Genomic DNA, 17262 nt, shown 5'->3' on the forward strand with positions numbered 1-17262 from the left:
TGCATTCAAGGCCTGCTTTCTCGCTATCTATTGAGTGCTTCTGCATTTTACCTCGCCTAAATTCATGGACTCCATATAACCCTTTGATGTGCAAAGTAAATTAGGCAAAGAGTCATTGGTCCCGTTTCTTTGCCATTTCAGCCTATTTTCTACCTTCCTTTCCGGATTTAAAACAAGTAAAAAAATGAATGTATGCTGTGATCTTATTTTAGTGTATTTTGTGCTTATGTACGCATAAGTAATATTATGTTTGATTTAAGTAACTAAAAATAGACATGGGTGGACTGTTTTTTTTATATGTTTGGATGCCTATTAATGGATTATATTAGGTTGGCAATTTTATTTTATTGATGTTGTACTCCATGCAACTTATTTCCTCGGATTTTAATGGTTGGGATCGGGCAAGTGTTTGAAGAAGTAAGATAAAGAAATGAAAACTTCAGGAAAGAAAAAAAAAAAAGAACCGAAACAAAACAATGTGAAAAATGGAGAAAAACCAGACAGGAATGCAGGAAATTTTAATAGATGAAAGTCATTTATTCATTTTTAATTGAGAAAAATAAAATATTAATATTTTTATTAGAAATTTATTTATCAATTCTCTATTATAAAATTTTCTTGAATTTCATGGAAAATATATTAAAGAAATTGACATTAGCTTCCGGGAACTTATCTAAAATTCCATTTTTTTTGTGACAAAGAAGCTTCTGAGGAAAGGATTTTTTTCAAAAGAAAAATAAAGGAGGGAAGAAGGTAGGGGGTGTGGAATAGAAGAATGGAGAATGGTATGGATGTATTGATATGATTTTTATCTTCTTGGTTGATTGTGTAAATAAGATGGCTGCGTCAGAGAATTTTACAAGGGAGTAGTATTTTTTTGGAGAAGAAGAGTCTAGTAATTTAATTAATTTTTTTTTTAAATATTTTATTTTCTTTCCAGTTTTAAAGATGATATTGGAAAGTTTGACTCAGTAATATTAGGTTTATATTTGTTCAGAATATGTTTAGGGTTTACAACTCATAATTTTTGGCAAACATTTGTCACTAAAATAATTAGGAAACTTTTAAGATGTATTTAGAAGTGAAAAGTGTTTTAAAAAGTGGAAAAATCTCCAATAAAAGCAAGATTGTGTTATCTAGCATGATTTTTTTGTTCTTTGTTTTTCTCTGCTTTTGTTGCAGCTCTTCTGACCAAAATACTAATAGTTTCTATTAAGCAAAATAATAAAACAGACACAAGATGTAGAATGACAGCACATGATAAGAATCCATTTTCATTAATATTTATATAAATAAAAAATTAATCAAAGATTAATAATATTTTATTCTCCTACTTTAGAAAATAATATTTATTTTAGATAAATCAAGAGCTATTAAGATTATTTTATTCTCTTAATTTAGGAAATGACATTTATTTCCTTAATTTTAAGATATTTATTCTTTCATTCTTTCTATAATTCACAATGTATCGTTGTATAATTTTTTAAAAAGAAACAATAAAAAATCGTTTTCATTACGAAGAAGCTCAAACTTGAGTCCTTTCCAAGAGTGGTCAAATGTCAGAAAAGGAGTGGTTGAATGATATAGTCATGATCAAAATGGTTGAGAAGACGCATATTTCAATTTGAGGGATAGAGGCTTCACCCTTTCTATGTGTTACAATTCTTACAAAAAAAAAAAATCTTTTATGTTTTTGTCGAATCTCTATCAAAAAATGATGTCTTCACCATGTTTAAGAGTAACCAAATATTAATAATATTTGATTTTCCTAATTTAAGAAATAATATTTATTTTAAATAAATCAAGAGCAATCAAATATTAATAATATTGGGTTAAATATACTTTACCTTCTCAATAAATCATGTGTTTTACATTTTGTCCCCTCATTTAAAATTCAACAATTTGTCTTCCAAACTTCTTAAAAACCAACATTACACCTTTTTTGTTGAATGACGTTACATTCATTAAATAGAAAATGCACGTGCTCTACATGTGACCTAATAAGTAGAGGTAAAATTGTCATTTGAAATACTCAAAAGCCTTAAAATCTCTTCAATCTTTGTTTTTCCTTCTTCCAAACTCTTCAATCTTCGTTTTTCTTCCTCCAAAGCCCTAAAATCCCAAAAACCTAATCCAAACATCAAAGGGTTGAGAGTTTGATTAAAATATGGATTTCAATGGTAGTTCTTTTTTCCCCACAATGTTTTGCTTCATTTTTGTCTTTGATAGCTAAGAAAATTTCTAGACAAGAATAAATATTAAGTGATGAGGTGTTTATAACGGTTAGGGTTTTCTTTTGATTGTTGAAAAAATTTTGGGAAAAATTTTAGATTTTAGGTGTTTAGGGTTAAGGTTTTCTTTCCATAGTTGAGAAATTTTATGGAAAAAAAAAAAACAGATTTAGGTGTTTAGGGTTTCCTTTTCATAGGTGTTTATTTATAGTCAATTTAGCTTTCTTATGACATTTTTTTTTTTGTTTCTTTTTATCAACATTGCATCTATATATTTATCTAATATGAATTTTCTATTATATGTTTGCAAATAAACCACCTAACTATTTTACCATCAATTATGAAGGGCGATTTAGGGGTGATATGAGACATGTATTTAAGATTAGTGATTATTTGGGTGGAAAAGTGGATTATGTTGATATATAATTGTGACAATAATGTAATGTCTTTGATTGAGTTGGATCATATATTGTTTTTATTAAGATATAAATATTGCACTGAATATTACTATGCTAATAAGAAAGTGAGAAAATAAAAGCTAAACCTTAATAGAAAAAACACCCAAGAGGGAGGGGAGGTGAATTGGGGTTTAAATTTTTTGTTTTTAAACACAATGAATTCATGTAAAGGAATCACAAATATAAAGAAATAAGGATAAAAAAAAAGGCTTAGATTTTATAGTGGTTCAGCACCCCTTACTTATGTCAACTCTCCTCAAGTTCCTAATCAAGTGAAGGTTCCATTATACTTGAAGCTTCAACCAAGCGTCCAACCTTTCAGACCTAGATTTTGGCTCTAATGAGTTATTACACAATCCGTTCAAATTTCTACTCACTTGAAGCTTCTAACACTCAAATAAGAAGTTTAAATCTGTCAACCGAGCTCAATAAGAGATCAAATACAACTAAAATGCTAAGATGAATAACAATGGTGCACTAAAAGAATATGCAATTGAGGATTTTAATGCATCAAGGAGAGAATGAGAGCTTTTGAATCAAGAACTAGTAAGTAAACAAATAAATGTAGGTGTTCTTATCTTCATTAATAAAAGAGAGCTCTCAATTTATAGGTTTCTAGCTTTGGGAGCCAAAATATCAAAAAATAACCTCGACTGGTTAAGCTGTAGGTCGAGCGGTTGACTAGCCATTGGGCAATTAATGCATGACAGGTGACTAATAGGCCTCAACTAGACCTTGATCGGACCATGACTGGGAAGGCATACCCCTCGATTAGGAATGCAATAATACTAGAAGAGAGAGAAGATTTTTTACATCTCTCAATCGATCCTCGACCGGGAAGACATAAACGATCAACTGGTACCTTAACCGATTGATCAGTGCCTTGACCGATTTACCTTTTTTGGCCTGAAAATCTATCATTTTTTTTTTTTTTGTTATTTTTGCGTTTAACACCTAGGTAAGGTCTCTAGTCATCGAGTATTTCAATTTTAAAATAATTTGCCTAAGGTTCATTTGATAAAACTCGGATTTTAATCAAATGTGTCTTTAATGCACTTAGGATATGGAAATCCTAAGTGCACCCATGTATTCAACTTACAAGCGGTTCCTAAGATTAAAATATCTTCTGTGTGCCTTGATCTTGAATTTGTTGGATCCTTTGATGAATTTCTCGAATATCCTTTTGAATTTTCAAACTAAGACTTGAAATGCTTCTTAATTCAAAACGATTAGCAATTTAACCATGGTTTGTTATCATCAAAACACAATAAGAAGAACCCTTAGGCTAACATAATGGAGAATTGGTATGAGGCTTAATAGATCAAACTGTCTTAGAAATGTGCAACTCATGATAAAAGGATAAGGAAGTAGAAGTGTTTGTTAAGCACAAAGAAGTTTTACATCTTGTTCAAAGCTAGATTGGGTTTTTGAATGTTTACAGTCAACCTAGTGAAAATATGTGTGAAGTTGAAGAGTCTAAGACAATGTAGAACCAAAACCCAATGTATATCAAACACCTTAACATAAAGATAACATGAAATCAAAATATGAAGAGGCTAGGAGAGATTTATCTAGAGACATTGACTTTGTTGATGATAACTATCCAATTAGTGATAATAATGACTTATATGATAATTATGTGGATGATAATGAAAAGTAGGTTGGAATAAGAGTCAAAGAAGATAAATGAAAGAAAGTTGAGGAAGAAAGCTTAACAATGAATGATGTGGAGGATGAAAAAAACCTTTGTGATGGTGATATTGTTGGAAACCTTGGATTACTCCATTTTCATGCCCTGGATCGCATATGGTGAATGCAAATCTATCTTAGGCTCTCTAAATCTATCATAACGGATAAATAGATATCCCAAAACAAAATAATACCATAGAAAACATAGATCTAGAGAATAAAGTTACATACATTTGATTCGAATGTTTTCGAATCGATTCCAATTGATGCAGATAACTCCAAACTCGTAATTGATCTGATAAACACCATGATCTTCTGCCCGATGACTCTTCCTTGTGTTTAGGCACTAAGATGGTGGAGATCTTAAGGGTGAAGGCTAGGGTTCTCTCTCTAGACTGAAAGAGAGAATGATAAAACTTAAAAACCCTAACCCCTAAAGGGGTATTTATAAGTTTTCTATTAGGCTTAAGTGACTTAAGCCTACCATGGGCTTAGGTCATTTTATTTAGCCTAAAAAGGTTGTTAATTGATTAATTAATCAATTAGTCCAATCTAGAAATACCACTCACTTATCCTTGTACAATCTTGCGTTGTTACCAAAACGTCTTTATGCACAAAAGTAAACTAAAAACTCATTCAACCTTCATAAATCAAGCCAACAAGGAATATGAGCTCAGAACAGGGACCACTAGGATCCATAGGAGTAGTGGCTCCCTCAGAATCAAATTCTAATACCACTATAGAGAGTCAACTACACTCCAGTACCCTATGTATATTACAACGAGACATCAAGTGCTTAGTGTTATCACCTATCCACTGTATGCAGACTCCCTATGAACGGGTGTCCGTTATCTAACAAGATAGTGTTATCACCTATCAAGATTACTTTTCAAATCCTTGAGTTACAAATCTCACTTATTATGTGATCAATTGACATACTCTAGCTTCGAATAGCATTTGTCAAATTCCACTAAATGAATTACTGTGGCAACATATTTCATGATTGCATGTCTTTTGGATTACCCAATGGGACACACTGTCTCAATCCTATGAGATATTATGGTGCCTCTATTGAGAATACCTATTGCCACCAGCCTTTATCAATAGTGATCTAATCCATAAGGATATATGTACACTTTAGGGTCTCACCAAGTCAAAGCCTCCTGTTGATTTTGGCACATGCTCGATATCCTCTCAAGGTTAAGAGTCTATGCAGTAGAGTAGCTTAGTAAATCATGACAATTGATAGCCTTGCACCATGACTCACAGTAGGTCTTGTCTAATGTGCATCACATATACTAGTGCACTCACCATAGGAAACTCATCCTGACAACCAAGACAAGTCATTCGTCCAATTAAGAGGTGGTGTACTACAATTTTTATTGGATTGCCTAAATCCATGAGCCGATTGTGGATAACCTACCTACTTACAAGGAACCCATGACTTGTATCTTATATACAACTCTTAATGCACCCAAGTCATATACAATGTAAGAGGCGTGGACTAAATGCTCAAATAAATGTTAATACACCAAAAGGATAGTAAAAGGATAGTTAGATCTAACTTTGTTACATCATGTCTTGTTTTTAGGGGCTCAATCCCAACATATACAAGAAGTTTAGATAGTGATAGCAAAAATGAATTTAATGGAGATAACCTTTGGTACCCTTAATTTATGGGTGATACAGATATGCTAAATCCTAAGTTTAGGGCAATGCTACTCTTCACAAGTGCAGTTGAGTGCAAAGCTGTAGTGAGGGAATATGCCATAAAAATGATAGAAATGTGAAGTTCATTAAGAAAGAGAAGGACATCGTATGAGTAATGTGTCTAACTAGATCTCCTTGAGTTTTTTATGCAATTCAAGTAAGGGATGGGATGAGTAGACATTTCAAATGAGGACTTATAATGTATAACATACTTGTAGTAGAGTCTTCAAAAACGATAATCTTACATTGGGGTACTTGTGTAACAAACATGTTGACCACTTCATAAATAATATCAAGTTATCTATTAGAGCATTCATGAACATAGAGAGAAATCCACTTATGTGTGATGTATCTCCAAGTCAAGCATATAGAACAAAGAAGAAGACACTCAAACAAAACTAAGAAATGTAGACTAAACAATATGCTAAACTTTTAGACTATTGTATATAGGTCAAAAGAACAAACCCATGACCATAAGTGATACATGTGTGCATGTGTGCACACACACACACACATTTGGATGCAAAAGAGGATTTTTATTTGGGTGTAGGCCATTAGTTGGTCTTCATGGGTGCCATATTAAAGGATCACAGCTTGGGCAACTATTGATAGTTATTAATATTGACCAAATAACCAAATATATCCATATGTTATTTTGTTGTAAAGATAGATTCAAAAGATAGTAGGTTTTAATTTTTGGAGATATTGATTGAAGACCTCTCTAAGGATAATGTTAGGATTAAGCCCTAGAAAGCATGACATGATATAATAGATTGAGATTCATTTATAAATTTATTTATTTATGTTTTTTTTCTCTTTATCTCATATGCATTGATTAATTATCTGAGCCTACACGTTAATATCTCTTACATTGTACTTGACTTTGGTACATTAGGATTTGCATAGAGAATATAAGTCATGGGTTCTTTGTAAGTAGATTAGTTGTCCATGGTCAATTCATAAATTTAGACAATTCAATAAAGACTATAATGTACTAATTGGAGCCAAAATATGCACTCCAATGACAAATATATGATATAATTTGTGCAATATAAAAAGTTTAAATCATCCAACTTAATTCAAATTGATACTAAAACCCTAGTTATGGATTTAACTTCTACTTTGAGCCTAATTCTAGGTTTAAAGGATGAAAATAATGTTAAATGCAAAAGTTATTCTTAACTAAGGAAATAGAAGGTGTTAAATATGCATAAATAAGAGACTTTGAACTTGTAAACCATGAAAAGTCCAAAAAAAATAGAAATGAGTGAGTTATAGGTATGAAATACTAGTAATGAATGTTATGGAGTAAGAAACATGACAAACAACCATGAGGAAGATAGTTGGAAGCAAATATTTGGTTTTCAAACCTACTAGCAACACATACCTTACCTTTGACATGATTTTTGAAGCTCCTCCCATGTAACAACACCATTTTCTTGACCACAAATCTCTATTGTAAATAAAATACTAAAACCTAAATATGTAATAATACTAGTTAAGAAAAACTAGGCATACAATTACTATGGCTTTGTAGAATTTTGAGTTGTCATCCTTTCAAATTAACTCTAATGTGTTCATTTTTAAAATATTTTTAGAAATTTATGACATTATTTGATTGCTATTATCTACTTCCAGTCTTTTAAAAACAAAGTGAAATAAATAGTTTTTAAAAAATAAGTAAAAGTTGTTTTTACCAATTTTTAAAACAAAAAAAACATTTAAAAAAATTAAAAGTTATAAAAAGCACATAAAATTTAACATGATATCATTTTTTTCTCTTTCTATGATCCAATACTTTTTTTTTTTTTAAATGATCTTCCTTTAAATTACAAATGTATTTTTGAACTTCCTTTAACTTTAAAAAATTTTATCAAGCAAATAAATCTCAAACTAAAATACATCGGATAGATAAAATTATTAATTCTTAAAAATAATTTGAAACTTAAAAAATCGATTCTATTAGTACTAGAAAATTATGAAACTAAATAACACCCCATTTTTCACCTTGAATTGGTCAAAATATGCAAAATTTCTTACTTTTCATGGAGGATTAGATCTAGTAACTAGGGATATATGGTTGACCGATATTACTCACCATCATTTAGCTATTGTTTAGACAAAATTCATTTTGAATTACTTGGTTAGTTTCTTTTTTATATATAATATTATTTTTTGCAATTTTTTTCACTAGTCAAATTAACTCCAAATAAAAAAAATTAATGGTTTGGATATATTAATGAGTCGAGTAATTTTAGAAATAACTTAGAAATCAAATCATGATCCAATTAATATTAGAATTTATGAAAAAAAAAATAGTTTAAAATGATGCGATTATTTCTCTTCTAGGACCATAATTTTCTGATTTTTTTCACTACATAAATCAACTCTAAATTAAGCAAGTGTTATTGTGTTAGATTCATTGATGAGTCTAATAAATTTAAAAAATAATTTCAAACTCAAAATTACTCGAGTAATATAAAAAAATTTATGGATAAAACTTGATACACAATGACTTTATTATTTCTTTTTTGCATATAATTATATTCTTATAAATTTTATCACTAGAGGATAAACTTCAAATCAAGTAACCGTTTGTATTGAATTTAGTAATAAATTTAATAATCTCTAAAAATATTTTGAAACTCAAAAAATAGATTTGATCACCCAAAAAAAAAAAGGAACAAAAATTATCATTATCAACTTATGACTTTATTGTTTATTCAATACACAACCATATTTTCTGAATTAGTTGAAATGGAGGACTCACCTGCTACATTACAATACCTTGCTCCTTATACAAGAGCAGCTCTGGTTGAATATTTTATGTACCGTAAACGATACACTTTAATTATTTATGATGATCCCTCCAAACAAGCACAAGTTTATCATCAAATGTCTCTTCTATTACGAAGACCACCTAGTCGTGAAGCTTATCCAAAAGATGTTTTTTATTTGTACTCACACCAATTTTCTTATTAGGTAAATATATTTTAAATTAAGAGAGACATAATTAATAATTTAAATCTTTTAATAAATCTAATAATTTTTAAAAATGATTTGGAATTCAAAAATAGTCCAATTAATGGTTTATTAAATCAAAACATTTCAGATTGTGTCCATAATTGATTATTAAATGTGTGCATGTAATTAGAAATTTGACTCATTTACATGTTAACAAAGTTAATAAATTATTATTATTTCTAAATTATTGTTTTTCAAAAACGTTGCTTAAAATTATAAGAATTATTTTAGAAAATTGTTTCATTTTTTTTTCACAATAGAATTTTATTTGGAGACTAAAATTCTTTATTATTTTTTAAAACATATTCATATTTTTAGGAATAAAGTTCTTAAAGAATACTTTTAAATTTTTTAACATTTGATGTAGCAATTAAATAATTTTTAAAAATCACTGTGTATTTAAAAAAAAAAAAAATAAGTTTCTTATATCTTATATCATATTTACTGTTATTTTGATATTAAAAAGAAAAAAAACCAAAAATGTACATACATGATATCTTAATTTCAGCTTATTAACTACATATAAAATTAAAAGTATTTGAAACTTGTTACAGACTTGGGTGCTTGTATATTGATAAGATGCGACTAAAATGGATGTTGATGTTAATTGGAAACCTTTACTATTCTGTAATTGCTCTAATGATTTTGCTTTAGGTTGTGTTTCTTGTGGGGTGACGACATAGAAAAGTAAACAAACAAATTAATAGGAAAAGCTATAAATATAATTCAGAAATTAAGGGGAAAAAAAATACACTTTTGAAGGTGCAGTAAAATAGAAAGGAGTATGATGATGATATGTAAAAACACTCACCCAATAGAATCAGTAAATTTATTCACATCATACAATCAAATATTAATCATTCACAACCTATTCAATTGCAAAAATTTGAGAGGAAAATCTTCAAATTGATGAATGGTATTTTTTCATTGATTATTTCATTCGTTCATGTACGGAGTACATATAGAGGGTAATCACCATTCTAAAAATGGGAAAAAATGATACAAGAAAGGAATGATATAAGGAAATAACAATTAATATCCTAATATCTCAACTTTCCTAATATCTAAACATTTTTAATATCTCAACATTCCTAATATCTCAACTTTCCTAATATCTAAACATTCTGAATATCTCAACACTCCCCCTCAAGTTGGTGCATAGATGTCACACATACCCAACTTGTCTAAAAATTTTGAGAACACTCGACTTGAGACTGTAGCTTAGGTGAGGATATCGGCCAATTGATCTTCTGATCAAATCTTAGGCAATTCCACAATCTTATCATCCAACTTCTCCTTAATGAAGAATCTGTCCACCTTGACATGCTTTGTACGATCATGTTGTACAGGATTATGAGCAATATCACATGCGGCTTTATTGTCACAAGACAATCGGATTGGTTGCTTAGATAGGTAACCTAAATCTTGTAAGAAGAGTCTTAGTCATAATGCCTCACAAAGTCCTAGAGTCATACCCCTAAATTCTACTTCTGCACTTGAACGAGCAACGACATTCTGCTTCTTACTTTTCCATGTCACAAGATTACCACCTACAAAGGTAAAGTAACCAGATGTAGATCGCTTATCATCCACTGCACTAGCCCAATCAACATCAGTATATACTTCTATACTCTGATGATCAACATTTTTAGTGAACAAAATTCCCTTCCCAGAAGCATTCTTCAAATACCTCAAAATGCGCATGACTACATTCATATGTTGCTCTCTAGGATTATGCATGTATTGACTTACTATACTCAATGCATAAGCAAGATCTAGTCTTGTATGAGCTAAGTACATTAATCTTCCCACAAGTCTCTGATATTTTCCCTTATCGATTGATACTTGATTAGGCTCAACACGCAATTTCAGATCTTCTTCTATTGGTGTATCAACAGGTTGACATCCCGACATTCTAGTCTCCTGTAAAAGATCTAAGGCATACTTTCCTTGAGACAGAAAATTCTTTCACTTGATCGAGAAACTTCAATCCCAAGAAAGTATTTTAAAGGACCTAGATCTTTCATTTCGAATTCTCTAGATAGATAATTTTGTAGAGCTTTTCCTTCTTCACGATCATTTCCTGTAACTACCATGTCATCCACATATACGATGAGTGTCGTAATCTTACCATGTTGCTTTTTCAAGAACAAAGTGTGATATGAATTACTTTGACGATAGCCAAAAGCTCTCATTGACTTTGTGAACCTTCCAAACCTTGCTCTCGAGGATTGCTTCAACCCATACAATGACTTTTTCAATTTGCACACCTTCTGACATTGCTTTTCTGACACCATGCATCCTGGTGGAAGATTCATATATACTTCTTCAGATAACTCGCCATGCAGAAAGGCATTTTTCACATCGAACTATGTTGATCTTGGCTACAGGTGCAAATATCTCTGTATAGTCAATTCCATAAGTTTGAGTGTATCCTTTTACTACAAGTCTTGCTTTAAATCGTTCAATACTACCATTTGCCTTGTACTTCACAGTATAGATCCAACGACACCCAACTGGCTTCTTTCCTAGTGGACATTCTACGAGTTCTCAAGTTTCATTCTTCTGTAATGATTTCATCTCTTCATTCATGGTTGTTTTCCACCTTGGATCAGCTAAGGCTTCCTGCACACTATTAGGAATAGCTACAGTAGATAATTGATTTACAAATGACTTATTTGATTCAGAAAAACGATGGTTAGACATATAGTTGCTCATGGGATATTTGACTTTGGTAGACAATTCAGGTTCATATGTGGGTTTAGGAATACTTCTATTATGACAGTGTGGTAACCGTTTCATGAATGGATCAAGTTCCAAATTAAGAACAGAATCCAAATTCAAAGTATCAGTAAGAGTTAAGGATCCTTCCCCAATGACTGGGGTTGTGTTATCATTGGCTGTGGAAACAATTTTTTGTGATGAAGGTCTAAGGGGTGAGACCTGTGTAGAATCAAAACTCATATGATCTGTAGCACCAGAATCAATTATCCATGCACTACTAATAACAGGTGTAGAAGTATTTAAAAACTTACAACCATAATCTGTAGTGGCTACCAATGCAGAGGCTTTCTCAGCAACATTAGCCTCTGTTTTTATTTCGGCAACGTTGCAGTAGAGGTTTTCTTGGAATCCTTCTTCCATTGATCACGATTATGATCTCACCAGTATGGATATCTCACAATTTCAAAGCAACGACTCTTGGTATAACCAGTCTTATTGCAGTGTGTGCATTTGAAGGTTGACTTATCAATATTAGGGTATGTCTTAGGATGGTTGGTCTTGGATTGGTCCTACCAATTCTGGGTTGAGCACTGTCGGACTACCATAGCTGAGGTGTCAGGGTTGTCAGATTCTGCTTTCATACTAGCATGACGCACTACCTCTCATCGAATCAGTGCATAACATTCTTCCAAATCGGGAAGAGGATCTTTGCGTAAAATCTCTTCTCGAACTTGCTCAAAGTCACCATCTGATCCAGCAAGAAAGATGTGCACCCGTTGTCGTTCAATGGATTTTCGGTATGCTGCAATGTCCTCAGGGTCTTTCATGACTACCTTATCCCGATGATCCAATTCGCAAAAAATTTCAATTAACTCTCCATAATATTCAGAAAGAGACCTGTCTCTTTGTTTGGCAGTGAAGGCTTTTTGATTCAAAGTGAAAACTTGTAATTCATCACTTCCATCATAGAAGGCCTTTGATAATGCACTCCAAATTTCTTGAGCGGTGGGTAAGCGTAAGTAACGCTTCATAATTTCTGGACTCATGGACATTAACAACCATCTCTTCACCTTTTGATTCTCAACATACCATTTTTCATATCCATCTTCTGACTCTTTTGGTGGATTTTTCTTACCTCGAATGTAGGAAAGTTTTTCCCGTTCGGCAATATGCATATCCACGAGTTGTGACCAAACGTCATAGTTTGATTCAATCAAAATAATTCCTGGATTAAAAGTACCATCAGATTGAAAAACAATAGTACTTTTTTTTATCGCGAAAAATGGGCGATGGCTGGCCTTACCGACAAAATATCTAGGATTTCAGCTCCATGGCTCTGATACCATCTTCAAATTGATGAATGGTATTTTTTTCATTAATTATTTCATCCGTTCATGTACAGAGTATATATAAAGGGTAATCATCCTTCTAAGAATGGGAAAGAATGATACAAGGAATGAATGATATAAGGAAAGAACAACTAATATCCTAATATCTCTACTTTCTTAATATCTAAACATTCCTAATATCTCAACAAATACCACTCTCGCACAAATTATGACACAAACAAAATCTAGTAAAAGTAGAAAAGAAGTGAAAAAAAACGATTTCCAGTTCTCTTTCCAAGTCCAGCAACATAAATAGTGTCTAGCCTTAAGATGGGCATGTGTGGCATTGAGCGGGAGAAGATAAGACTGAAAGCATAGTCATGTTCTCTCTCCTTCTAATCTCTTCAATAAATTTATGGGACATAGAGAGGAGCTTCAGTTGTTCTAGATTACTAGACAACCCTTGAGGAAGGCTTGTCATTCGAGGACACTCTTCAACTTTTAAGTCTAGGCATTGGTCTTTCCTCCACAATCAACTCTTCTAATTCCATCAACCCACACTTAACCATTCGTGGAAGAGCGTGGCAAATTTTGGAGAAGGCTAGAAACACTCACACATCTCCCCATAAGAGATGGAAGACATGAGAAAGGAGTGGAGTATTTTAAAGTTTTAGAAAGTTTTAGGGACATCATGTAAATACTTATAAAGAATTCTTGATTTGTAAGGATCCTTCTAAAGTTTCATAAAGTTCCTAAAATACCTATAAATAGATGAGGGCCTTAATTGACCAAGGCATCAAAAGGTCAAAAGTTTCTAATTTCGCATTGCCCTTCCATTGTCCAAATATAGAAGCTTCTTCCACTACCCTGTTGCCATTTGGAAAGTTAACTTAGATTTAGCAAGTTTCCAAAAACTGTAGTTTATTTAGTTTCTAAAATTCAATCAATGGGATATTTTAGTAATTAGTTGGAATATTAAAAAATTTCATATTTTTTAGTAGAAGATTTTATATTCTTATTATTAGAAAATTTTATTTTTTTAAATATGAGCATCTATGGAAATAAGAGGTTATTAATGTTATTTGAAAGAGTACGATGGAAGAGAATAAATTTTTAATGGTACTTAATTATAGTTTAATGTTATTAAAACATCCCTTCACATGTAAAACATTATTGTAATCATATAAATTTCATTGTGGACATTTAAACGAGATTTAATATTATGCAATTCAATTTCTTAATGATATTTTTGAAACATTTTATTGAATTCTTTATTTTAATTCCGTTTCCTCTCTTTTCCTTATTTTAACAAGTGCTTAACTAATAATGCATTACGTAATAATTTTTAATTTTATAAAAAAAAATTATGACATAACTCATTATTATTCTTATGCAGCAAGCCACTTAAAGAGAGGTCATTGGGCTGAACCAAATTGGGTTTAAATAAGCAGGCCAGGTACTATGGAATATGGATGCAAGTTAAGCGAGTTGGCCCAACTTAACATGGACTTTGTCTTGGAACAATTATTTCTAATATTTTTAGTTTTTATTTTGTTTGAATTTTGTCAACCTAAACTTAATTTGAATTGAGTTAAGGTGATTCAAATCTAACTTGAATCCAATTTAATATTTTTACAATATTTATAATTTATATTATATTATACAAATATTTATTTTATGTAATTTGAAAATTTTAAATAAAAAAATCAATTTATAATTATATATAAACTACTTCATTCTTTAGAAAGATATATAAATATATTTTTAATTATTTATTATTATTTATTAATTAAATTTTGATATAAACATATAAAAAAATTGTTCAAAAAATTATTGTAGGGGAGTTTAAGAATACCCAACTTTGCCCAACTTGATTTTGACATATATGGTATCAACCTAATTTTGAAAATAAGATATTGGGTTGGGCACATCCAATTCAAGATTGGATTGTGTTTAGTTTACTCAAATATTTTTAAATTCAAACTGAATTCAAACCTAACCCCAATCCACGTAAGTTGCAACCCTTGTAAGCCTAGACATTTTTTCGAATTTTCCAAAACAACTTATTTAAATGAAGGATAAGCCCAAATTTAATGGTATTTTCAACGGTACAATATAATTAAGAAGTTCTAATTGGGAATAAAAATAATAAATTTATTACCAATCATCAAATCATATACAACAATGACTAGTAATTATATATATAACACAAAAGAGAAAAGAATTTTTCTTTTTCTTTTTCTTTTTTTCTTTGCCTTTTTTTAGGTAAACGCACTCGAGGCTTACATAAAAAAGATGGAAATCATGAGTTTCAAAATCAAAAGGTTAAAATCGTATCCTCTGAATGTGATGAGACTGATCTTTGTCCCAATCTTATCAATCTCTCAAACTAATTCAAGATGCAAGGAACTAAGCTCTAGTCCCTCGAGTTTTTTCAATCTCAACAGATCCAGTACGAAACTTTTTCAGACTTGCACCACTTGATGAACTCTTGTTTCCCACTTGAATCATTCTTCTGCAAATCAACTCTTTTAAGTAATTAATCTCTGGCACCATCCTCCATGGTTTCTTCTCCCCTCCTTTGTATGAACTCCTCTGCCAGACTGCCATCCATGATTTTAAATACTTTCTGTCATGATGAGATTTCTTCTTTTCTTTTCTTGATAGAAGGCCTCCTACTACCATTCCTGGGAGAGGCAGACCTTCACATTTTGTTAGTCTTTTTGAGAAAGAGCTCCCAACTCTCCGTTCCATCTAGATGATTGCGAGTAGTGATCAGCACTCTGCTCTTATTTGATTCGGCAAAATATGAGCTTAACACACCCCGAACCTCAAACTTCCACACATCATCTAGCACTATTAAACACTTCCCCAACTCATTCTCACTATTCTTACTTAATGAGAGTGAAAACAGAAGTGGCAATCCACTTTGGAAGCTCTATGATTCTGTATCCCCGAGATAGTGTTGCTTCACGTACCTCTGACTGCATACTTTCTTGCCGAGAGTTGTGTTGCCGAGGCCACCCATGCCCACAACTAGTAGTACAAATCCACAAGCTACTTGTAAAACCAAGTTGCCTAACTTCTCTAGGAAAATGATAACACTACTGCTTTCAGCTGCCATTCCTTTAGCTTCTGTTCTTCATCTAACCTCAATTGCTGTATATAAAAGAGATGAGGTTGCTTCAGGAGACGATCATCAAGGAAGAAAAAGGAAAAAGAAAAAGGTAGTGGAGAGATTCGAATGCCAGTAGGCTTCCAGGACAAAAGGCAAATAATTAAAGAGAGATTACACCTCAATAATCTCTCTTTTAACGTGAATCATATCCCTTTACTTTGATACCAAGTTTTGAATTAGGTTTTTATTCGCTTTATTTAAAAATAAATTTATCATTCTTTGTATAAATAATAATAATAATAATAATAATAATATAAGTAGATTTGAAAAGAACACAAAATAAACTTTTATTGAGCTTAATTTTTTTTTCCTTAAATTTTCTTTTCTTCCATTTTTTTCAAATAAATCTTAAAAGAAAAATATAAAGATAAATAAATTAAGTAAATTTGAAAATTAAAAAAAAATTATTGAGTATAAACTCATTTTTTATTTTTCTTAAATTTTTAGCACACATAGAATTTTATTAAGTTTAAATTTGCTTTCCATTTTCTTTTAATTTTTTATTTTATTTTCTTCCATTTTTTTCTCTCTCTCCTATATTCTTTTTATATTTTTGTATCGCCTTTGTACTAAATGGAATAACGTGGATGTGAAGCAATGAAGCATGTGAATGCTTTACAATTTAATATTGGATAAATAAATAGAATTATTTTCTTTTACTTTTTTTTTTGCTTCTTCTTTAAAAGGGAAAAGCAAATAAATAAATAAATAATTATATTAAACTTATTCGTGAAGCAATCTGAGCGGAATTTCTTGGATGCTCTGCAACTCGGTTCAAACTTTTTTTGTTTATCAACAAAATCTTTCTATTAATGTCTATTTTTTTCCTTTCAAAAATGAGAATAATTTGAAAGGGTCGTTAGAAATTATTGTTGAAATAAATTTTCTACTCTATAGAATAATTTTAACATGTTTTAGGG

Source organism: Vitis vinifera, chromosome 15 (assembly GCF_030704535.1).
Source record: "Vitis vinifera cultivar Pinot Noir 40024 chromosome 15, ASM3070453v1".
NCBI classification, from domain to species: domain Eukaryota; kingdom Viridiplantae; phylum Streptophyta; class Magnoliopsida; order Vitales; family Vitaceae; genus Vitis; species Vitis vinifera.